The sequence below is a fragment of the Glossina fuscipes genome, unplaced genomic scaffold (genome assembly GCF_014805625.2).
Source record: "Glossina fuscipes isolate IAEA_lab_2018 unplaced genomic scaffold, Yale_Gfus_2 257, whole genome shotgun sequence".
In the NCBI taxonomy this organism is placed as follows: domain Eukaryota; kingdom Metazoa; phylum Arthropoda; class Insecta; order Diptera; family Glossinidae; genus Glossina; species Glossina fuscipes.
The window spans coordinates 208,359-234,627 of record NW_023998600.1 but is presented as its reverse complement, the minus strand read 5'-3'; the positions used below and the strand labels follow the sequence as shown (position 1 = coordinate 234,627).

General features: G+C 32.6%; 1 protein-coding gene across 1 annotated transcript in view; it reads left to right on the top strand.

The window, feature by feature from the left end:
* Positions 1 to 26,269, top strand: part of LOC119642733 (protein tincar) — a 240,533-nt gene that overhangs the window by 45,156 nt on the left and 169,108 nt on the right. Inside the window, exon 3 of the mRNA XM_038042000.1 lies at positions 10,571 to 10,626. The gene's annotated coding sequence lies outside the window, so the exon portion shown is untranslated. The remainder of the gene's footprint in view (positions 1 to 10,570; positions 10,627 to 26,269) is intronic.

Sequence of the window (26,269 nt, the reverse complement as noted above, 5' to 3'; positions counted from 1 at the left end):
TAACAAAAGGATTGCTTGCTTTTAAGAGTGAAGCGTAGGGAGTGGGGGAGTGGGGAGTGAGGAATCGGAAAGGGTAAGTGGGAAGTGGGGAGTCAGGCGCGTGACATGAGGCGCCTAGGAATGTGCCAAGAAATGTAAGTGTATGTATGTGTATGTGTGTGTGTGTGTGTGTGTGTGTAAAACGTGAAAGTGCATGCATACTCAAATCTTTGTAAAGTAAGGAGCTGCTGTTGTTCAGTTAATTTACGCCTTAAAGGCAATTGCTTTTTTTCTTTCTCTATTTGTAAAAGTGTTGCATGCCTCTTTTTTTGTTGCTTTGGATTGTGCATTGTACACTAGAAAGAAGCAACAATTTTTTTTTTTTCCTTCTTACTTACTTACAATAGATTCATAATGTTTTGGCGTTTTCTCCGTTCATTTCAAAGTTCGTTTCTGTTCATTTCTGCACTGTTTTAATGACACTTTATTACTTAAAAAACATTTAACAGTTTTGCTCCTGATGACTTATGAATGTGCAATTGAGACTCTAACTGTTAACGGAATGCATTACTTAATGACTGAAATGAAGTTCATGCATGCACATATAGTGCATACATATACATTGCATATATATACATATTGTGCATAAATACGCCCTTATATACATACGTACATGTATACAATAACTGCTTGACTCGCATGACGAAGACAATTTTTTTTTTTTTAACGAGCATATTCAAGCTCATAACACTTGTATGTTTTAATTGTTTGTGGTGTGCAATATTGTTGTACAACAACAGCAAAGGAATATATCCACGTTCATCTTTAGCTGTGTAGTGTGATGTTATTATATTTTTTACTTTACTTTCTTTAGTTATTATAGAGCTTTTGTTAAAATAAAGGTTAAATACATGTGTGCGAGCGTACAAATTTACACTCCCATATATATATATATAAATGTATAGAGATATATGTGTACGCATTTAGTGGCTCTTTGGTTGGTTTATTACTACTGTTGCTATTGCCTTTGTTCAGCGATGTACTGCCGCCGCATTTTGCCTTTTTGGCAGTTATTTTGTGTATGTTTTTATTATTTTTTTTAACGCTACAATTTTATTGTATAGTTCTCTTTCAGCTTCAACTCTAGAAAGATGTTTGCAGAACACTTAAATATTTGAAAAAAGAAATTGGTCTTTTTTTTGGTTTTTTTTGCCATATTATACGCAGAGTACAATTGCGTTGCGGTTTGTAATTTTCTGCTGTCAAGCTAAGAGCCCGCTTAAAACTTATTGTGCTATCGCTTTGCTTGTTTTTCTTCGTTCTCCTCTTTCTTTGTCTTTGTTTTTGTCTTGTCGGTTAATGAATAATAAAAAAACAATTTAATAAAAATTAAATAATGTCGCTTCCAGAAAAAGTTCTTCGACAACCACTCAAAGAACGGGTAAATTTAGTTAAATGAAGCTCTTGCCAAATACAAGAAATTAATTTTGTTTCTTGTTGTTGTACTAGTCACCCTCAGTTTGTCAAATCGCAAATAGCAATCATATATATATGTGTGGGTTGCAAAGATCGCTTTGTTTAACTAGCTTCCTCAGTTGTCTTGCCAACGAATTTATACGAAGTGTTACAAGCATATCTTACTCACATACTATAAAAAAGAAGAAGAAGAAGTTATAGGGACTATCAGATTAAAAGCTAATCAAAGCTTTACTCCTTTCAAAGGACTTTACTGTTTCGTTCTGCACCAGATTTTCATGAAGCTATTCGAAAGGCTTTAAATATCGTGATTTCTAGCTAGGGCTGGTATATAAAGACTGCATAAACTTTTTTTTTTCACCTGATCAATTGCTTAAAGTGTGCCTTCTGCAAGACGGTGATTGTTTGAGAGCAATGAGGTAAGAGAAAAAGAGAGAGAGAGAGAAAGTGGCCGCGGCCTATTGGCTGTGTGCCCGAACGTTTACTGACTCAGCATTCGCTGAGATTTGAAGCATCAACTTCATAACGGAAATTCTTACCTATACGGCTATGTGGCAGCCTCTGCTGTCCCCTGGACTTCTTTGCAAGGCCCTTTTGCAGCTCAACCAAATAGTTTTCCTATACATAGTGAAAGAGATTTTTAGAATACTTCTTGAAAATATTTCATAATTAAAAGTTTCGATTTTAATTTTTTTGTTGTTGTTTATTTTGTAACTGCAAAGCTTGTAAAAGCCAAATCCGTAAGTATTTAAGCAAGTGCGAGTGCTTTTAAAATGAAATTATAATTCACTAATTAAGCTCATAAACCTCTAATGAGTAAGAGACCATTGCCGCTATGTACTTATGGATAATTCAAAGTAATTAATCTTTGCTTAAAGAGAGCAGCGCCACTGTTAATAGTTCTAAGACTTAATGAGCGATTGTCGTTATTAAGTAAATGGTTCGCTAAATTGAAATCGCCTATGACCGAAGCACAGGATGAGTAAAACCTAATTGTTTCAAGTGGACCAACGAAAGAAGTCTAATTTGAAGGTAATCCTCTGCAGGGAATTTTAAGAAAATTCGAACCTAAGAGCGTACATTTGATAGACAAATCTCACGATTTCTTGAATAACTGCTTTCAATTTGCAAGATTATATAGAAGACATTCATCCCATAACCATTTTGCTGCAAGTTATATGTGACATTAAAAGAGAGTGGGCGAGCTTAAGTTCAAACTTTTGCTTTGATTGATAGGCCAATATTTACACTTTAGAGTTTGCTCAAAGTTAGACAAATTTTTAATATTATCCATGTGGGGACTAAGACAGTACTTAGATGCCATAGAATCCATCAATGCAACAACTTCCTAATTAGACTAACGCAACTGGCTGACGTTAAGAGTGTTTAAAGGAAATGACTTTTGATATACTCAAGCTTATGGAAGGGGAATTATTGAGCATACAATTAATGATTCTAGCTAGACGTTCATTTATTTCAGTTTCGGAAGAATCAGCAGTCGACTAGTCACAAATTAAGAGGACGAAAATGACAGCTCTCATTGCCCTCTACTACTTGGTCTAAGTAACTCACAAAAAGATTAAACAGACTAAGAGCCAAAATCGATTCTTGAGAAATTCCTGAATTCATTTTAACTGCCCCAGGAGAGATATTTTTGTTATTAGATACGAATTGATTGCGCTTCAGTAAATAAGACTCCATGTACTTTTGAAGAAATTAAAATTGTAATAAAGGTTTTCATTGAGCAATGCCTGAGCAATTCAATTGAACACCTTCGAGAGATTCAGGGAGAAAAGAATGAAAATTTTGTCATAAGTAAGTAAGTTTCTCATTGCGGCGAACACTCCACTTCCAAACTGACAATCATGCATAGCATCCTGCCCGCAGCAAAGCCTTTCGATATAATGTTTAATAATATACTCTACAATTTTGGAAATGAATCGCACAATGATAATTGATAGTCATAATGAGATGGTATGGATGAACCGGCCTTCTTTTAAGCACATTCATTCGCTGCTTCAGTAAATAATTTTTTTCTAATAGATAACGTAAAAGATTTTATGAAACTAAATGCAATAATTGGTACAAAAAGGTCAAGCAAACTGGATTGGAAGCTACATCAAAGCCAGATTGTACGTATGCTGTTTTCCTCGGCTTACATTGTTATTATTCGAAATTTATTGAGAGTTCAGGACGTTAAAGTGAAGTATATAGTATAGGTAACGAGCTATGAAGATTTGCTTAATTATGCTTTAACAGTGATGACAGTGATTACCTGCATAATGCATTTAAGCAGGAAAAATGGCTTTAATCGAGAGATCGTTCAACTAACGGCAAAATTTTGATATTATGAATAAATTTTTGGGGAATTGACGGACTTAACATAAGTATTAAATAGCTTTAGCTTCGATGCGGCGAAGAGATATACAGTTATTTTATTCAACTGCCATTTGATACGCTGACAGAGTCTAAAAAATGATGCATGTAACTCCAATGTTTTCCCTGGTATGTAAAGGGTATCTTAAGTGCTCTTCAAACTATTGCTACTGCTATCGCAGCCGGCATTTAAATGTTTATTTATTTTTGTTTTTATGCGTGTAATTTATATCAAATATACAAAACATTAAAAAGCAATTATTTTACGGTTGTTAAATTTTATAAATCTATTTATTGAGCTTCTTCTTTTCCTACGTATTCAGAGCATTGCAAAAATTAAAAATGCTTCCATTTTTTTTGTGTGGTTTTTATAGCCCTGAACTCATAAACAATTTTTAGGGAATTTGCTCTTCTTCTTTAATGCAAAGAGAGTGTGTGCGTTAAAGAGCAAGTTTTTTTTTGATTATATAAAAATATGATGATTAACCGTACATATATATATAGATATATATATATATATATTTATGTATATGTAATATATATACATATATATATATATATAAAGTTATTTTAACGTTAGTTCCATGACTCTTCGTAAACCCATCGTTTAACATATTTAAATAATGTTCGAAAGGAGTAAGGATGAAAAGAAAATGTTGATGAAACGAAAGTATTCAACGCTACCCAGGGATAATTTAAGCAAATTATCTGTATAATCCAAGTGTCATCATCAAAACCATTTAATTTTTTTTTTTTTTTTTTTGGCTCTTCTACGTTTTTAAAGCAACATTTCGTGTGCATAGTGAGTGAAACTTGAGAAACTCTCCTTAACGTTGATTGTACAAGCAATGTAAATGCTATAATAATACTTCGAGTTGGAAAGAGTATGTTAAACGGAGAGAAGAACAAACTAAAAACAAAAAACTTGAAAATTGTTCAAATTTAAATTTCAGACAAATTATGTATTAAAGCGCACGCAGGATGAAATGAATTTCATTTCTTCAATAAATTGCAACCAAATATTTGCTCAATGGGAATGGGGGAAAAAAACAAAAAAAGGGATGGGAGAAAAAAGACTTCATTCGTCCTGATGTGAATTTCGGACGCGTACTAGGCTGAGTTTACACTGAAAGCCAACATTTAAATTGAAAGCCATAGCTAAAGTCAGCAGCTTATAAATTGATAATAACATAAATTGTATAAAAAATTTCTTAAATAAGCTTTCATTTAATCGATGTAAAATGTGAAAATACATTTCATTTACTTCATTCACTTTCATGCGACTCTGCACAAAGGCTTGGGGCGCTTAAGAAATTGCTTTAAAGCTTAAATTTAAAACAATTACAAATTGTTGTTGAATTGTTACGCAAGTTAAAGACTGCACCTTTCAGCTAATTGCTAGTAACTCTATGGATCGGCTTAGGTGACTTTTGAATATAAGGTGATTAAAAATATCACATCACTCAATAAGTTTTCGGTCGAACTTACCGTTTTTTTCCCAGAATCGTCATTCAAATCCACTTATAATACTGCATAATATCCTTTATTGACCCTTTGTCCTTTTTAAAGCTAGGTTCAAGCGCTGAAGCCATAACACTCTCAGTGGACTCTCGCCTTTTTGTTGGCTTTGAATAACTTTCGTCGGTTCTTGTCTACTCGGCTGATTGTCTATTTGATTATGAAGTCTAGTAATGATTCCATGTTTTATTCTTTCTATTTTATCCAAACGGCTTCACACCTTTCTCATAGATAAATGTTCACGCAAAGTGGTGGCCTTTCTATGTCTTTAGCATCTTGAGCATGTCAGCTATCCCACCCAACTTTACTTTTCCGTCTTCCAAAATCGTCTTGGAGACTTTTTTACTATTTTTTGAAACAGCTATCGTATCCGGGCGTTTGCCATTATCGGTGTTTCAATGGTCGCGTTTAAGATCAAGACACCGATTTTGCACTACTTATCTCCATGGGACAGTATCCAAATAACATTTGCTAAGCCATTGCCTCGTTTGCACGGTGTCTTTTTCCCCATTAAAATCAGTGCCGGAGACTTATTGAGTTATGTGTTAAAATCAAAATTATATTTTGGACCGACAGACAAAGTGATATCCGTACTAAATTGATTCTGTCATTCTAGTTAATCTATAAAAATGTATAGCTTATGTTCATTTACCAGTGGTGTATATAGACACGTTACACAGATAAGTTAAATATGTTTATAGCGCGTGCTCATGTGCAGCAGACACATATCAAGTGCATAATAGTTTCTGGGTATATAGTACCCGTACTTTGTCCCTTCGAAAATACAATTTCAGTCATTGACTTCAAGCTTTTTTTTTTTTAAATCAGATTTTGAAGTGCTGAGGATGGCAATATTAGTTGAACACGAAGCCAAAAAAAAAATTCACTCTATGTTTTGCAGTTTAAAAAGTGTCTCATATGGCGACTTGCGACACATGCTGCAGCAGATTTTAACTAATTGGGCTTGAACTAATTGAATTTGAAGCATTTAAAGAAGTATCACAGTTTATTCGCCCCAAATAACTTCGAAAATTTTGTACGAGTTGTCCCTATCGTTTAGTTCTGATAGATTCCAAGCATTTTGTCAAAAGCTCATTCAAAGCCAAAGGATTTGAAACGACAAGCAAAATACGCTAATGGAGTTAAAAGGCCTTATGTCAATAAATACTTTAAAATTCTATGGAGGATGCGCTTAGAGGGTGCCGTAATAGTATTGCAAATGAAGGCGCTATGGATGACGCTAAAATAAATAATATATTTTTAGCAATTCCGGATATACTTTACAAATACTATACAGTTTGTTCAAAGAAACTTGCTAACATTTATGTACATAGCGCAACAGAAATCTTAAGTACGTGCTTAGGTACATCCGTGCTATTCAGATTTTTTCTAGTTGTACTCGCACCAATGGTCCTTTTTTTGGGTTTTCATATAAAGGTTTAAAATTATTTTATTTTATGATGATGGACGGACAGACAGACAGACAGATGCATAGAAAAAAGTAAGGAAATTTATATTGCTATTATCGTTGAGAGAAACAACTAAGAACATTGTATTCAGCCAAGGCCGACTGTACCCTACACCATTTCGCCTAATACAGTTGTTCAATCGTTTTGATGATAATACGCCAAAAGTTATACATTACTCTCAAGCAAGGCATGCCTTTAATGAATGAGCGCAAATTGGAGGAATCGTTAAATGCCGTGGTATTCAAAAAATAGACCTTATTGGTCCAAATTCAGTAAGGTTGTCGTCTACGTCAATTTACTATTATGATCTAAGTTTCAACATGAAATATTAAAAATGATATCTTTTAACTGTATAAAGATTCAGTTTTCGTAGGCACGATTATACGCGACGTTGTATGGGGAGTAGTCGAAGAAGTGAATCGATGTAAACCATTTCCCAAAGCATTTGTCCTTGGGTCCAAAAATTGCGACCTATAGCTTGAACAAAAATTTAGATGAACAGACAAAAGTCGGACAGGTAGACAGATGGACAGACAGGCTTAGAATCATTTTCTGAATCGATCGGCATAATAAAATATGGGCCTATCCTAAGTCCTTCTGCGTGTTACGTACGTCCGTATAAACTTAACATGCCCTACACCACACAAGTGGTATAAATACTTACATTAGGAGACTACAATGCGGTTTTTATTCGTTAGAAACGTTTGATAAGCCTAATAAATACCTTGCGATGGACTTAGAAATTTAAGTTTACATCTTACTGAATTCGTCTTTTCAGGTTACACATATACGTGTTCTCAAAAAAGAGAAACAAATGATTCCCACGCATATACATCTGACTCGCAATCACGTAACAAATTTCTGGCCATTCTGTATAGAAACCAAACTTTATAACATTCTCTGTCATATTGCTATAAGTCACGTATTCTTATAGTATGCAATACAATGTTTTCAATGTTCAAAACATTTCTTTTTATATTTATTATCCATCGTGGAAAAGTATGTTAGCTTTGTTGCTCCATTTGTATAACTTGACAATGGACATCAGGGAGATTAAATAAAGCGTAAATACTTTTAATGACACCTTTAACAATTCATCTCTCCGTCCGTCCTACGTGCATTTATTTTAGATTTTCGAGAAGATGTGACACGTTTTTGTGAGGGGAAAGCTATAGCTTGAAAAATATTGAAAAAATTAAATCAAGAATGGGCGTGGTTAACCTACAAGAAAGTCGTGCTTCCAAAAAATTAATATATTAACGCGTAATAATTCGAGACTTATGAAATATGTTGTCCTAGAATTAGGCAGAAATGTTTTTTGCAGCAATGATGTTAATCAGTTAATTTATCCACCTACACTCAATGAAACGACGATATACATTACATTTCCCATAGAGATGGTAGCTAACTAAGATTCGCCCCAGAGACATGCATATGATAGTTTCCTTACTCCTTATCTACTCGCATATTACGTACACACACACACACACACACATACACACACTATCTTCTCTAAACATTGTCACATTCTATACAGCTATGTGGTATGTTTGTAAACAACACCAGAAAACTCATCACAAATATTGTTGAAATGCAACATGCAATTACAATAACAAATACAAAGTATCTAGTGCAATAGAAATAAAAACATAGTTAAAGGGTGTAGACAAGTACAAGCATTACTATAGGAAATAATGTGCAATAAGAGGAAGACACATGGACGAACACATACATACACATTACTAGAAACTAGACGTTAACGCATATCAATAGCACTCTAACTATTACTCTTCCTAAATAAGTTTGTGTAAATTTATTCAAGATATTAAAATTGGAAACAACAAATTAGGCAGAGCTGTTAGGTAAATGAATGATGTTTGGAGTTACTTATGAACTTACGTTAGGATAACCCTTTCCCTCTGAAAAAATAAACTTAAGCCCTTCATTTGCATAATAATTAAATTTGATTTAAGAAATTGCGAACCTCTGAAGTTTGTTTCCTAAAAAACGCCTCTCGAGAACATTTTCAAAATTATCTCTAAAACTTAGTTTCTCTGTAAGAAAAAATGTACTTTGTTTTGTTGAGACAGCCTTGTCTATGAAGAAAGTGCTCGGTTCTGTGAGTCGGAGGGTTAATAAAAGCGAATATGGAATCCACGACTTGTGAAATAATTCTGGAAAACTAAATTTGCTCTGAAACGCTTTTACGCCCGCTAGCGAAACTTGCCGATCGTAAAAGATTAAGGTATGAACTACCGCTTAGACGAGGAGATAAGGCTCGCGACTTGGTTGGTGTTCGTGATTTCGAATCTCAGTGCATTAAAGTTCCCTTGACTTTTATACCCTTATCCAAAAAAAAGACGAAAGAACTAAATTTTCTTGCTCTAGAATATGGAGTTGGTGCGGCTGATTTTCTCAAAGTAATAGTTTTTGTCACATAGGTGTTTGGCACTACACTAAGTGAATCTCAACGCCATAATGAAAAACTGAATTGTCTCTGCTAGAAAATTGCCATAGATTGCATTCAAAGGTTCACAATGCGATGTAAAAAAAAAGAAATAAAAAGAAAAAATGAAACATTCTGGAAAAAATGAAAAGTTTTAATACATTCACGGTTAATGCTTATAAAGGGAAGTTGAAGTTTGGCACGAAATCACAACTGTTTCAAATTTATTGTTGCGAATGATAGCAAACGACCCGTTAACTTACCTACAATTAACATAAAACTGAACAAAATTTCATTCTACGAGATTTTCTTTCATTTTACTCAAAAATACAAATTTCAAAAAAAAAAAAAATAAATAAATAAAACAATTTGGAAACAGATATAACAGCAAATAAATAACGAAAATGGTCATTTTTTTTTTTTTTTTTTTGTAAGAGAAACAAAAACAATAAAAAAAAAAAAAAAAATGATTGCCTACGTACGTAACTGCAATACGTGCAAACGTAAATAAATTTATTTCAATCTGTAGTAAAAAGAGAACGACCGGTAAGCAGGTGGTATCCGTTGTTCGTATTTTAAGAAGAAATCAAAGATAGTGGCAAAGAAAAAGAAATATGAAAAAAAAAAAAACAACTGCCAACAGATATGCACATTACCGACCAGGTAGTAAAAGTTGAACATGTTGTTTTACTTGCAAAGGACTCTTTAAATACAGTTTTTAAGGTTGAAAAGGAAAATATATACATACATATATATATATATAAAAGATCTAGCAAAAAGGGAAAAATAAGTTGCACCTGCCCTTTTAAAATCTATCAAAAGACAAGTTAAATCAAAGAGAACTAACTGGTGAAACTTGATCATGACTAACTTACTCATACATTATCCGAGATCATAAGTGGAATGAAGTAGAAGTGGCTGTGGAGAGAAAACGACATATGGTGTATAAATATGTCGAATAAATTAAATAAATGAGCAGGGGTGTGTGCGTCTGCGACTACGTACTACGTGTACTGCTAGCACGCATGCGTACAACATTAAAACAATGTTTAAAAACATTAAGGGAATCTTTGTATTATAATTAATACCTTCTTGTGGCAACAACATTGTTGTTATTAATACCTTTAAGGGTGAACTAAAAAACGTTCTTATTGCAAGTGAGAAGATTTCTTAAGCAAAAAAATAAAAAATAAAAAAAAAATAAAAAAAATTAAAAATAAAAATAAATTTCCAGCTTGACTTTTTGAACTGAAATGAATTTCACAACTTTTGCGGATTTAATGAATTTTTGTTTTCCTTCTTTCAGGTTTAATCAGAATTCGTTCGTTAGTGTAGTTCCTATATTTTACCAAAAAATAAAAGGTGAGTGTTTTTATTTATTTATTTTTGATTTTTTTTTTCTTCCAAAAAAATCAATTTCAAAATTTACACAAGTTCCGGCATTACCTTCGTAGAATTGCTTTGAACAGGTGCGAAGTCTCTTCGTTTACCCATAGTACATACTTGTGTTTATTTGGTATAAAACAGAAATCATAACATTGCCATAATCAAACAAACACTTTATGATTGAAACTCTGGGAAAAGTATTCATCAAACTTTTGCTTGAGAAGGAATGTTAAAGTGGGTTTTAGAAAAATAAAAAAAAAAGTGAATAATTTTTTTATTCACATCTTCGGGCTAATTTTAGATTCCCGTTTTCATAGGCCTCAGTGATTACAGTAAGTAGAGTACAGTTGCTTTACTTCTCCGCACATGCGTTCTCAGAAACTATTATTGAGATTTTTCATTACGAATATTAGACGAACGAATTTATGATATCAAATGCATTTTACATTAGCTTTAGCTATATGTGTACACAGCTTGTCATAGATCGATTACATGTGATTAGTTTGGGGAGTTATACCGACACTTTCGTAGTTTTTTTTTTTTTGGAAAATTTCAACTTGTTAAAGAATGGTACACACCTTGTTGAAATTTTGACACGGCACAGCACTTGCTCTATCGCCAACTTACACTTGTCAAAGTTAGGACGCAAAAAAAAAGAGAAGAAATTTATATTCGGCTACAGCTGAATCTTTTATACCTACGACATTTGTCTTAAAATGGCATAAGCAAATATTTATTGTTGCGGTTTATAAGTAACGAGCAATGTACTCAATTTTTGTTTTTAAAAAGGCGAGAACTTTGGCCGGACAGACGGACGGACAAATAGGCCTAAATGGATTCAAAATTTGATGCTGATCACTAATATATGTACTTTGCAGAGTCTGCGAAGTTTCTTTCTTTGCTTCGATGAAAATGGAACTTTGAGTATATATAACACAGGGTGGATGTGGTCGATTTTTTCTAGTTTTGCGCAAGTACTGGAGGATTACTTGTAGCGTTGTAAAGTTTTATCTGTTGTGGTTTATAAGCAACGAGCAAAAAAGCCAAATTTGATTATTTTTGGAAAATAAAGTGTTTTCACTTTACGTTCCAGTATAGATTTCTTACTTTATCGATTAAAAGTTTTCTGAAAAGAAGTGATAAACTTTGTCTCCTCATAATGCGTATAATTCTTTCTTAGCTTATTTAAAATTTTCAGCTATTTCTGAAATTTGAACGATAATTTCTAATATGGATTTTACTCTTTCTCTATTTTGTTTTCCAGCGATTCTTTATGCAGGTTTTATGGGTTTTAAAAGCAAGACAAAAGAAAATTAAAATCAGATTTTACGCTCATAACGGCCTTCAATCTTAAGCATATATATTTCTCTTGCTGCTGGTTATCTACGATTATTCTTATTAATTATATTGTAAGATGATTACTTGAGTAGCCTTTTAGTTCAATAAGAATTATTTTATAATCTCTTGTTGCATATTTTTTTATACCTATTGGACATATGAACAAGGGACTTGTAAGTAAATAAACAAAAATAAAATAAATGAATCATCTCTTCTGAGTAGCGCCCTTCTCTTATTCGAAATTGATTCGCCGATCTCTCGGTTCATATTGGTTTGTTGACGAAACAGATGCTTTTATATGATTTTCTGAGTATTTAATAACTCTTGCATGCTTTCCGTATCCACCATTGAAAGATGGAAGTTAAAATTATCTTGCTTTTTTTTTCATAATATATTTAACATCCAAAAGGAAGCTGCAGAGATCCTAAAAACTATATATATATTCTTGATTGGCGTGAAATTGATGAAGCCGTGTCTGTCCGTTGGTGGGCTGGTCGTAAAAGTGAAGATATCGACTTCAAATTTGATAGAGACATCGGAGGTTTCTGCATGCAGGTTAGTATTGGAAATGGACCAAATTGATCAGAGCCGAAGTCCGCAGTGGGCCATAAACTGAACGCAATTCCGTCTTTCTTATCAAAAATTAGTGGGTTTTTGCTCGTTACTCGGACATTATAAAAGTTAAACGGCTGAAATTTTCTTCACGAAACACTCTACTCTTTACGTGTAAAAATGGGAAAAATCGGTCATGCCCACATAAAGTTAAAATTTTTTTCATTTTTTTGAGCTTTTATGCTTATAACGCAAGCAATACAGAATGATTAAAACTATTTTGTTTATTGCTGATATTATTTGCCTAAAAATGGGTTAATTCTGTACTGAATACAGTAGACATCGCGACCTGTTAGGTTAATTTTTTCTCAATAATACCAGCGATATGGGTATCAAATAAAAGACCTTGGAGAGTAGAATGCGAAAAGCATTAGGGTGGGTTCGCGGGATTCGGTGCCCGCCGATTAAAACTTTCTTACTTCTTTTTGTCTTTTTTTCGTTTTTTTATTCAAAAGTAATTTTCATTCAAATCTGTTCGGATTAATAGAAAATATTATGAATGTAAATATTTTGTGAAATTTCTTTTATTTTGGTTGATTATTTATTTTCAATTTTCTTAATCAGAAAATCGAGACTCAATTACTGTAAACTTTTAAATCGTATTAGAATACCAATCTTACCGATTGTGCATGCATAAGTGATGTCGTTATCAGATGAAAGTGTTTATGTCGAAGGAAAACGTTTTAAAAGAGCACTCTCTACGTAAGCTAAATTCTTATCGTAGACTGTTGATAATAATACTAAAACTCTTTTAGGACATGCGAGCAAACTTTTTGTAGTTTTATTTGGAATCTTTAAGCATTAGTCTGAATTTGTAATATATTTAAGGATTGACGAAAGTAGCTCATAATGTTGCCCTTGATTACTAAAGAGAAGGTGCAGTATGTAAAAAATGGTTGTTCTACTTCAAGGAAGCTTCAAAAATGCTACACAATATGTTGCCTGCTTGATCAGTATCAAAATCTGTGCCGTTCTAAGCAAGTCCGTCTGTCCGTCTATACGCCGGTGTAATGACTGCTGTATTCATTCATGGATGCTCTTGCAAGTACGATGATGCTGGAAGTGGGTCAAAGCGTTCAAAAGACACACTTACATTATAACATAACCTGACAACACATCTGTTTGCAGCAAATACAAAAGTAATAGTTTGGTTTTGCTCTTTCATCATTAATCATAACAGATATAATGAAAAAAATGTGCGTGTATCGTCCACGGACGAACTTACAATATATGTAAAAAATAGAAAGAATGTCCAGTCGTACTTGATTGAAATTTGTTTTTATGCTTTTCTAAATTGTAAGATAAAGGGAGTGGGTAAAAAGGATTCGACTATATATGCTCACGGTATATGATATTTAGCATACAAAACATCGATATTTCGAGTTTAATGTTTCCAGTCCAATAGTGTTAGCAAACTACCAGATAAATCTTGAATGAATCGGTTTTAGTCGAACACAACTTCTTATTTGTTCTTACTCAAAATCAGGTCATTCCATCATTGAGGGTTTACTTTCCGCAGAAATGGTTATATAGTAAGAATTGCTCCATCTGATCTAAAGTTTTCCTATTAATTCAGAATTCCGAAATAATATTATTAAGCAATTTTTATCGTGTGTGATGCGTCACAAGGAATGCATGGTATAAATAACAGCAATCGCTATGCAGGGAGAATAACAAGTTGGCGCAAATGTCTACTTTGCTCTAAAATATCTTCTATATACATATAAATATGAGTAAATGGTATATATTTCATGGCTTCGAGTGACGAACAAATGATTATTATCAGTTTCTTAGGGTGACCCTTTTTCGATATTCGAGCTTTAATACGTAATTCCTCTCATGAGTTTAGGAGGGGTATTTTAAAAGCAAATAGTGTAATCTGCCACATACATACATATATATATATCCCTTGATCGAGTACCTCGATGAGAATCGAAAGAAGTCTCCCTCCAGAAGAGAAGGGCACATTTTTCGTTTTGCATCAGAAAGTTTGATCCTAAAAAATACACCAATTATTCACCAAGAGAAAAGATGAAGTCCTTTGAATGGGTATGCAAACTGAAGGTGACTTCTGCTCACCTGATCGATTCATATATAGTAGATCATGTTTCTGGCTTTTTCTCACTAAAATTTAAAATAAATTTTCCTATATTTTAAATGAATTTTATTAAACGAGATATGTGGCATTGTGTGCTCTTTCCAAATATCCTGAATGACAATTTTATATATCGATGTTAGTTTTATAAAAACACTTATATATATTAAATTTTCTCTCTCGTTTATCTTGAGCGAAAACTTAAATTGATTTTTAATTTAATATTAATGATATTTGCATCGCAATTTATGCCATCGTAATTATCTGTCAAAAATGTGACAAATATTAACATGCATGTGTATTCGTAAAACAACTTTCACATATCAGCACTTCCGTTACGTAGCATAATTTGTCATTTGTACATTTATTTTTTTTTTTTTTTTGGTGAAACGTTTTTATATGTATTTGTGTTTAACCGTGACATGTGTATTTGAGGACATTAAAGGAGAAAAAAATGAAGTTAAATTTATATATATATATATATATACATATATATATATGTAATAAATATAAAACATGGCTATGCTTAACTTGTCTACAATATTCTGCATACAAATTGTAGAATTTGTTAAATGAATTTATTGTAATTAAAATATTTTTGTACATCAGCTTAAATACTATTGCTATTCAATTAAAGTAAAATTCTTGAGTGTATATATTTTAATGTTTCCACATTCTCACCTTACGGTTGAGTAGAAAAAGTGCTTCAACGAAGGGGAAAAAAATACTAAAATATTTTCCTAAAAGAATGTTTAAATCTTTATGTTCAAGTTTTTTTCTATTTTTTTTTTTTTTTTCTTTCAATTATCAATCAAATGTCAGTAAAAACATTATGTTATCACAGCAAAGCTTTTGGGATTTCTAGATGAAAAACTGAACCAACAAATAAATTTGAATTTGAAATCAGCCTTGCATCGATAAGAGAGATAAGGGCTAAGCAATTGGTAGTTAGACATGACAATGTTCGGACAATACGCTGCAAGCATCAAAACGTCCCAGCTAAGCTCTCGTACTGTTGATCGAGTAACTAGTTAATTCTCTTTCACAAAATGTGTATTTAAATTGCCGACAACGAGTATACTCGTCACAATTCGAATATATGTTGTAAGAAATTAGATTGTAATGAAATATCTTGACAAGATGACAAACACATATTATTAGGCAAATACACATTCATAATGACAAAATTTTACGGAGAAATCTGAGAAGGACCGACAGACGGACTATGACGCATAAACTCGTCATTAGTTTTGTACTTTTTTTGACTTTCCTATTGTTATTGAACAAAGCAATGCGTTACTTGGCACTGGTCCAGATTTGCCATTGGTTTTTAAAGCTTCATCCTTCTTGCATCACGATTTTCTTCGAACGTTGTTGTCCTATGTGATATACTTTTCGTCGCTCGCTATCAATCTTGTCAAGTTATGTAGATGGTTTGATGCTTTTTTGAGATGATGTTCGATGCCGTAGTGATGTCATAAATGTGTGGCTTTCTCTTAATCTATAAAAAAATGTCGTTCACAGTACTAAAAATTTGCTCGGCCATAGGACAAACATTGAAGCGTTTAGAGAACGAACTTTGTGCCTTTTCAAGTTTCATTTCTTTTAGTTCATTTTTCAAAGTTCCTTTATTTCTCACTGGAATTGTAAATGTCGCAATTATCTATGGACGGTTACTTTTCAGAATCTTGATACGCTTCACTCTAAAATCATCTATCTGCACAAAATCCGAAATCTTTTTTTTTGACTTATTAATCTTCATTCCAAGCGATTTGTTGTCTTTTGTACTCATTTAATACTCGGTGTCTGTTATTTTATACGACATGATATAGTGCAAAGCATACATCGACGAACATTAGCATTGTCTTCTCCGTGAAGGCAACATTTTGATTTTAAGATGATTTTTTCATTTGGATAGCATTTGTCAATGAAAGAAAACTTTAATGAATTTTACTTTCGATAAATTGATGTTTTTCCCAATCTTATTAAGAACTTTTTTTAAAATACCATGTCTAAGTCGCATATGCGATAAATTGAGTCAATCAACAAAATTCCTGTTTACAGTCACAATTATCTACTCATTGTATTTCTATCTATTATCTGTCATTGTGGAATTTTTCACAAGATTTTCTGCCATTTCGCGAGGAGATCTCTCTATTCCTTGAGAATTTGAAGATAAGAATAATCGATAGACTGTTATGGTGCTGTCTGTGGATAGATTACTTCTATTTTCAGATTGTAAGCACGAATTTTCAATTTTCTGTCCATCTTTCCTATTTGTCTATCTCAGCTTTGCAACAAGGAGAGTTTCAAGAGAAGATTTCATGTGTATAGTAATGTTCGTTGAATTCGATAGATTTTGTCCTTTGTTAGGTTCATATGAAGAGTATAATTTCTGAGAACCCATACGGAAAATAGTGAACCGACTTGCAATTCAATTTCCTAGTAGTCATTCCCGTCCTAGATGTACTGCAAGAATATAATCTTAAAAGAAAAGAATAATTTTCGCTTCATGCGGGAAAATCCATTTCCATATGTTCATCAATAGCTTTGTTCTTACACTCACCATCGAAGGATAATTTTTTCAAAACGTTTGCACAACAGCAGAGATCGCAAAAAGTCTACATATTATTGGTTAGTATTAAGCGGCGACAGATATAATATAACAGCGAATGAAGTCCTTTCTAAATAAACTTTTTCCCGTTATTAGTCAGGCTCCTAAGCACTTCTCAAGCAGACCGCTGGGCTGAAATACCACTGTTCTATTAAAATTACCTGCAAAATAATTTTATTTTATCGTTCACGTAGTCAATTGCCGCAGTTCGGCTTATTATTAAAGACGAGGTTTTTGATATCTTGCAAAATCTTACAAATCTTTGAAAATCTTGCAAAATCTTTCCTATTTACACAAACATTCCTATGAAATATTTTTTCTATTATATAATATTTTGATGAAATCATCCATCTGCTGTTTTCAGGCTTCTTAAAAAAAAATTTCAACGAAAGTAAACGAAATTTGAAAATTTTTAATGAGTTGAGATATTATCTTTGTTGAATTAAGAAAAATAATACAATTTGTGCCTTAAGAAATTTAATCTGTTCAGGCGGTAAAGACAAACTTTTTAAATTTTTTTTTTGTTTTTTTTCTGCTCAATGTTGATTGGTTCATAACTCCTGCTGCTTACTTCATTAAGAGTTCAACCTTTTTTTTTTTTTTTTTTTTTTTTTTTTGTTAAATATGTTTCATCAGTCGTTGCTGTTTTCTCTACCTATCCTGTAGATAATAATTACGTTTACACAGTCTGCTGACATGTGATTTCTTTTTCTTCCTTATTTTTGTTGTTACTGTTGTATTTACTTTCGAAATTTGTTTATGGAGCTGTCAAAGTGACCTCGGAAAGATCTTTCATGTTTACAATGCAAAAATGTTTTTAATCCGGTTTTAAATAGTTTTTACTTTCTCATTGGATCTTTTGTATTGCGCGCTGCAGAGATTCTTAAACTATGTTCATTGCGAAACTGTTGAAATCTCATTGATAGCATAAGTTATTCTATGCACGACGAATATTTCGCGATTTGCTAAACAAGTTAAGCGAAAAGGAAATTAAAGAAAAATCATATACAAAGCAAAGATAATTGAATTGGTTATGCATGTGCATCCATTAAGAAATTTTCATTGTAAACTTTATTTAGTTTAAACTTATTAAGTAAGAATAGTGGAAGAAAAGTGGAAAAAACGCGAATCTACTTAACTTCATAACGGGACGATGTTTTTAGCGCGGCCTTTGTTGTACTCTTTTTTTAATTGAATCAAAGAGCCGGGCTAAAGATATTACAACATCGTGTCCTAACGATGAGCACTTTGTTTATAGGTCCTTTTTTTATTTTATATTAATTTTTAACTTAAAGAGCAGAGGTAAGATTTAAGATAACAACTTGAAGGCAAACCACACTTTGCGAGCTAATGCCAGGGAATTCCTCGTCGGTTTACTCCAGAGTGGCATTTTTTTTTAAATTCTTTTGCAATTTCATTACAATCTTTTTTATTTACCCATTCGTTCAATTCAGGTCCGATAACCATTCCAATTTCATGTCTTACCTTAGTATTATGTTAAATATGCAAATATAACTTAAATACAAGTTTGAAAACAAAACGGATTTGTCGCTTTAGTCCTTCCTCAACGTACCGTCTCCTTAATGATTTAATTGAAAATCGATACCAATCCCGATTAGCACTGAAGCTATTTATTTTCTTCTTCAGGCACAAGAATTTCTCGCCAAAAACTAATGGGTATTCTTGTATTTAACTCAGCAGTATTAGTGCTTACACTTATTTATTTATGATCGTTTTCTTTAGTCATTTACGGCTACGTGGCATACAAATATTTTTCAAATATGTAAAGCGGTTCCTTATAACACTTACGTAGTAAGCTCTTTAAACATAACTTCTGAACCGGCAGAGAATTTGCTTGTGTTGCTAACATTGGGGCGTGGATAAAAGATTACTGTTTACAGGGTTTTTACAGCTTTTTAACCTCTCTACAGGTTTTTTTACATATAGAGATGGTTTCTCCTCCTCAGTTTTACTGAAATATTTAATTCGAAACCTTCTATAGTCGGAAATTTCAAGGCTTTCACTAACTACGTTTTAGATATTTACGGTATACTCCTTGAGGAAATAGACGAGGAACTATGGATTTCCAATTTAGGCGTAGTTTATTAAATCAAATACCTTTTTGCCGTACACGCTCCATTCGACTAAATCACATTAATAGAAAACTTGGAAAAAACTACCACCTTTCTCATTACTTAAAGTAAATAAGCCTCGTGTCCATTCAACATTAAAGTTTACGTTGCTGATAACATGAATTTGCTCTGTTTTTCGTTAATGCCTGCTGAATAGGCCTGAAGGACCTGCTGGCGGTTAAAAATTTTACATATATCGTAATCTGGAAATTATGATGCTATCAAAAAAAGAAAATTATTTTCTAAGCCAGGATTTCATTGTTTTTAAAACATTGAAAAAAGAACAGGCCAACAATGAAAATGAAAAGATTTCATTAAACAATGGTTTCTGCCGTCGTTTCCTACTACTTTTTTTTTTGATTATGCTGATTATAGACATTTTTCGTCGATCAACTTCGGTCAGTATTTGTTTTTGAAATAGGAATATGTGAAGAAACCTTCTTATCTGTTTTTTTTTGTTTTTTAGTCATCTCTAAATGATGTTATGGCGAAAGGCTAATGTCATACTATAAAGACTGTTTTCTGTTTGTTCCTTTGAAATGAATCTCAAGATTACTGCTCTTTATCAATAATTACGATAAATTCTGAAGAAATTAATATTTTCGTAGATTAAAATGAACAACGGATTTGCAACGGCCTGCAAAGCTTTCGTGGTGGAGTTTCAGACTAAAACGAAAAAAATGGGGAACGAAATTTTATACCAAAAGACTAATTGAAGATTCATTGATTTATCGATATGCTGATTGTAAATCGTACGTTGTATGTCGCATGTGTCGTATATAGGTTAATTTGCATATATATGCAAGTAATTTGAAGTATTTACATAGCTCGGCTTATTTTTATAGGCTGTTTTTATGATTGCGGGTAAAGCTTCAACTCGGTTCAGCTGCTTTCAAAATTATTAAAAAGACATCATTTATAAAATTATTAAGAAATTAAACCTCTTAATGCATAATTCCCCATAGAACGGAAAATGATCAATATGGAGCTTATGGGTTGACCTTTGAAGTTTTACTCTTTGTGTTGAGTTTTATTTGGTACCCATATTAAGAGAAATTAATCGCGGCGTCTACCATATTCATTTTGGAATTGGCTCATATTTATGTAGATAATATGTCTTCATCCAAGGAATGTACAAAATAGTTCTAAACATTCTTGTCGCTCTTGCTTGCGTTACGATCAACAAGCATAAAGGCTCAATAAAGTGAAAATATTAAAATTTAATTACTCGTAATTTGCAAGTAGCGAGCAAAAATCCAAAAATTTTTATTAAAAAAACCGAGTTGCGTTCAGTTTACGATCCATAGCCCGCTTCTGATTTGGCCTATATTCAATTCCAATCTGCTCGCAGAAACCTCCAAAGGTTAAGCCAAATTTGAAGTCGATATCTTAATTTTTGCGACCAGAAGAGTGTCAATAACAGGCACCATGCGGACAAACAGACGGACAGACATGGCTAGATCAGCTCAGAATTTCACGCTGACCAAGAATATATAAGAACTTCATACCGTCTCTGAGGCTTTCTTTTGGGTGTAATATGCATTCCAACAAAAAAAAAAAAAAAAGTAAGTATACGTCCAACCTTCAATGGTGGATATAAAAAATATTAGATAGATAATCCACTTGGAAGCATTTTGAATTTATTTTAAGTAAATCTTAAAATTACCCTTTTAAGAGAGATCAATAGTTATGATAATGAAACCCCTACAACTACGCTATCTTGGAATTATTCTCAAAAAAGAAAAAGAAGAAAATTGTTAAGGTTATGTTATTTTAGGAATCGCTGTTTCACTGCATTTTTCGTGATAATGATAACGACGTTTACGTGTGTAAATATACGTCTTTATGCCGTGCAACTCTATGCTGGTAGTCGGCTTTAATATCTTTGTTAATGTCAAAATAATAGTCATAAATTATGTTAAGGATGTCAGCTACTGCTCTTAGGTTAAATTGCATGCACATTTACAATAACTGCAAGCACAACGTCTTCCCATAAAATGCACGGTTGTTGATGTGTACAGTGTAAAGTGTGCAAAGGTGTAGCATGTGTACGTGTGCCCGGCATTATTGTCTCTGCATAATGCTCACATTAGGTCGTGTAATGCTGTCAATCTTAATTAAAGGAATTAATAAAAGCAAAAGTTTTTTTTTTCCCCATTTTTTAATTCCTTATTTTTTGCAGTCCTATTAAAAGAACGAAGAGTGCAACAGACATTATATTTTATGTGCCGTGTTTTGTAAAATTGTAATAATTTTGTGTTTTTTTTTTTTTTTTTTTTTTTGAGAATTCAAAAAATTTAGGTTTTTAAATTCCTTTAATTTTGTAATTTATAAAAGAGATCATCGTTAAGAGACAATTAAGGCAATATTTCTGCTTACACATCTCGTATAATTTTTTCATAACAAGCTAATGGGTTGAAACATTTATTACAACCGCAAGATAAAAGAATTTCAAGTTACACTTGTATGATCCGACAAATGTACACAAACTACCCGCACTTGCAGCGCAATTCATTAACGTAATAGCTGCGAATTGAATACCAAGAAATTGTTCACCGTATAGAACGAACGACAAGAAAAGAATGAAAAATATAAAAAGAATAAAAAAAAAAAAAAAAAAAAAAACACAAAAAAATTGCCCAGAGATTGTCTTATCATGCTGTGGAAGATTTATAGACAAGTCATGCTATACACATTTATATCTGGCGAACAAATGTTACATTGTTAAGGTTCAAATAATTTGTGTTGATTTTCTTATTCTTTTGTCTTTGGTGCGCGCGTATACAATTTCTTTGTAATATAAAACGAGAAACTTAAAAAAGAATCGCATTGTGAGTGGATGCTTGTGTTGCATTCATTTACGAGCTATAGTGAGCGCATTGTTTCATGTTCATTGTACTGGTATTGTCATTGTTAGTCGTTACATTAGTGCTATATGCCGGGTGATCTATGCGTCCATCTTGTTTAGTTTAAAGTGTAAATGAGAAAAGTACTCAAGCGTTAGATTGTCTAAAAGTGTGTAGAAAAAGAGAAAAAAAAAAAAAAAAAATGTTCATCGTTTACACTCTCTAACTAAACTACACTACTAAACGTACATATGCTCTTGTTTAGCAGTTAAGTGATTGAGTGGGAAAACTTCGTTTAGTAAACTTTTCAATAATGTTTCGCACTATGGACTGAAAAGTTTATGGGCAACAAGGCCGGGGATTAAAATTAATCTATATATGTAAGCTGACGCTTACATCGTAAACTACCCATATAGAGCTAAGGAGGCAATCTATACTTATAAACGGCAATCTCTCTCTCTCTCTCTCTCTCTCTCTCTCTCTCTGTAGGTTGTTAAACGAGCTTTCGTTTTGTTTATGCTGTAAACTTTCAAAGAATGGACAAATTGCTGTGTTATGCCACCAGCAAGTGTCAGTTTAAAGAAAACGATAGATAAACTGTGTTTGATTTTTGACATAAGCTTATGAAAGAAAAACTTTCTTCATCTAGATTATCGGGTGTTTGACTTAAAATTTCATGCTAACGGTTACGACAATGTACTGACCTATATTAGTGACATTTATCAAATAACTTACTAACGTTTCTAAAGAATTCGAAATGGCACATAAACATTTCTTTAACGTTCCCCTCTAAAGCATTTTCTTTTCACACTGTGCACATTATGATAAATAGTTTAATTTAAAATTTCATAAAAGCAAAATAAATAATTGAAAACGTGCGGGGATGGTAAACAAATAAGCTGTGTAGGTTGTGTGTTATCTCGTCTCACTAACTCAGTTTAATAGCTCAATTTTTTGCCATATACATATTAGGACTAATGTTCACGAAGAGTGGTTTTCCTAATCCTATTCGTGGGATTAAGAATGGCATTCAACAGCAAGCCAAGAATTGAAAGATTCTATTTGACATCTTTTGCTTGATGTTGACATTTCTTTTATTATAAGCACTTCATGAGTTTTTCCATATGCAAGTCATTTATTGTAGTTTTCTTCATTTTGAACATTTCTTCTCGAGGAAAACAGGAAATTCAATTATGATCTTATCCATAAGATGGATATTGATCATTTTCAGGCAATATTTTCCAGCAGAGCCATTGTATATTCGTAGCTTATAACAGCGGGCGATTTCGAAGACATTAAATCATGTCGAAATCGATTGTTGTATTAATAGGAGCGTAAACACAAGAGCCTGAACTCAAGCAAGCAAGATTCTCTGTCATGTCTTGATTCGTGCGTTGCGGAATGCAAGTGCTCTTAAACGTTGTAGTTGCGCAAACATTTAACAAGGTAAGGACTTTTCTCAATCCCACATAACTGTGATCGATTGTTACGTTAACAAAAAGATCAAATAAATGGTTGAAGAGTGAATTAATTAAATGAAGAATTGCAGATGTGAATCATTCTAGCTATTAGTGCTGAGCAAATTGTTGTGCATTCCATGCGGCATATTTTGACAGTCGCCAATAAGGATGCTCGAAAAAGTAAGTTGCGTTGTCTTAAGAGAGGGTACATCGTCATTACATTTCAAGCATTTGGAATGTCTGCGTTTGAGTCCAAAAATAAATAGCAATCAAAAGCATCGTTCATTCAAGGCTAACAAAGTCCAATTCGCACTTGACACTTTCGGGCAAGTTTTGTTTTTGGAAGACAGTGGAAGTTGTAAATCCAGGTCCACATAATATTATTTTTTGTCACCCTTCAAACACGTTCGTCTTTAAGATGATGATGATACAAGCAAAACATATTTACATAGACATATATTAAAGAAGAAACATATCTTTCTCTCTCTCTCTCTCTCTCTCTCTCTCTCTCTCTCTCTCTCTCTCTCACTCTCCCTCTATATTTTCAATCTGTCCCTCTCTCTATCTCTCCCTCTTTCTCTCCTCATTCTATCTCTTACCCTCTTTCTCTCTCTCTCTCTCTTTCTCTCTCTTTCTCTCTCTGCCACTGTTTCTGCTTGAATTTTTTATAATACTTAGCATAAGCATTATATCTAAGAGTCAGTTGAACTCGGCTTTTATTTTATTTTAGCTGAGTTTCATGTATAAATAAAATAAATATATGCACATATATATATGCGGTTATAGCTGCTTTAGAAAATATTTACCATTTATTTATAGAAATCATTTTTTGCGAAAGGAAACTTTTTCTCTAAAACATAGCTTCCCCCTCTTTTGTGTTTGCAAGGAAAATTGTCGTTTTGTTAAAAGAGAAGAGTGGCCTCCTTGACTAATATGAAAGTTTATTGCAGTTTCCGCACACCTTAATTGTATCCATATCACGCCAAACATTATTTTCGCTGTAATTCTTTACAAACGATAGAAAAGAAAAAAAAAAGTGGATGATCAGAGAATGCAATTTTTAAAACCCATTTCCAAGGCTATAAATAATATTTTTTTTTGCCTATTGCTTACATATGCGAGCTTTTATTATCACAAAAAGAAGGCAATCTTTCAAACGATTTTAGCGACTATGCCCATTTCAATAGCAAAGGACTGAGAGACAGAATCTATGTAATTATGTACTATATGTAATATTAATAATAATAATAATAATTTATCAAGTATTCTCATGTACATCTCCGGATATTGCAGGCAAAAGTGTACCCGCAAGTTTCGGCGCCATGTAAGAGAATGTTCATAATATAATGAAGTAAGTGAAGTAAAATTTTATTGTTGTTCTGTGCATTTATTTTGTGCATTATTCGCAGAATTTTCCAGAAAACGGAAAAGATTATCTGGTCAGATTGCTAAGAGACGAGAGCAGGTTTTTTCTCTTTATATTTTTAAATGCTCGGCACGTGATGACTGTCTATTTCGAGACCGAAATAGAACAAAGGAATAAATGAGATCAACATAGAGGCGTTACTAAGATGAAAGATACACTCACATGATTCCTGTTAACTTTGCATTTAGTATATTCTCAGTTAATAAGAAAACATTTTTATTACTAACGCTGTTTAGAATGTCATTTTCATATTGAAAAGAATTATCAAATATTTTGCCCTAAATACATAGATTCTTACTTTATGAGAACGTATAAAACGTGTCACCTTTATTTGATGTATGTGCTTGCATGCGCTGCAGCAAAACACATAAACTCGTAATACGTATATGTCTATAAAATTTCGTGCTATATATATAGGTATATGCAGGTATATGCAAGCTATTGAGGTACTTTTATATCATGCATATTTCAACAGTTGATAGGACAGCTTTACTTTGACAGCCCACTTGCTGGTTGTTATGATGATGATTTTTGCTTTTATTCACTGTTATTGTGAATGTTGATATTGACGGTTAGCTAGATGGTGGCTTTACCTTATTCATAAGTACGTATATAAGTATAAGCAAGCGTATACTATCAACGCGTTTATATGTGTTTGACAGTAATGCCTCATGAATAGATAAGTGGGTAAATAAATGACTCAGATTTCTTGAAGTTCCTTTAAAGCAAAAAAAAAAAAAACAAAAAAAAAAAAAGAAAGAAAGAAAAGCAAAAAAAAAAAAAAAACAAGGATTAAATAAATAAAGGGAAGAAAAAGTAAAAGAAATATTCCAACTGTTCTTAAGTGTTACATATCATTGAGTTTCCATTTCTAAATTTGGTAAGATTGTAGGGATATATGGGGCAAAAACTCTTCTTTTCCAAATAAAAAGTTTAAACAGTTCATGTTGACTTTATTCTAATGAAAGATTTTTATCATCCTTTCTTGCACGCACACACACACACACACACATAATGGATATTAGATTTGCGAAATAATCATTCTGCTCATAGGAATATGCTACGCAGATTCTAAAAAAGCATAAGTACCCTTTAT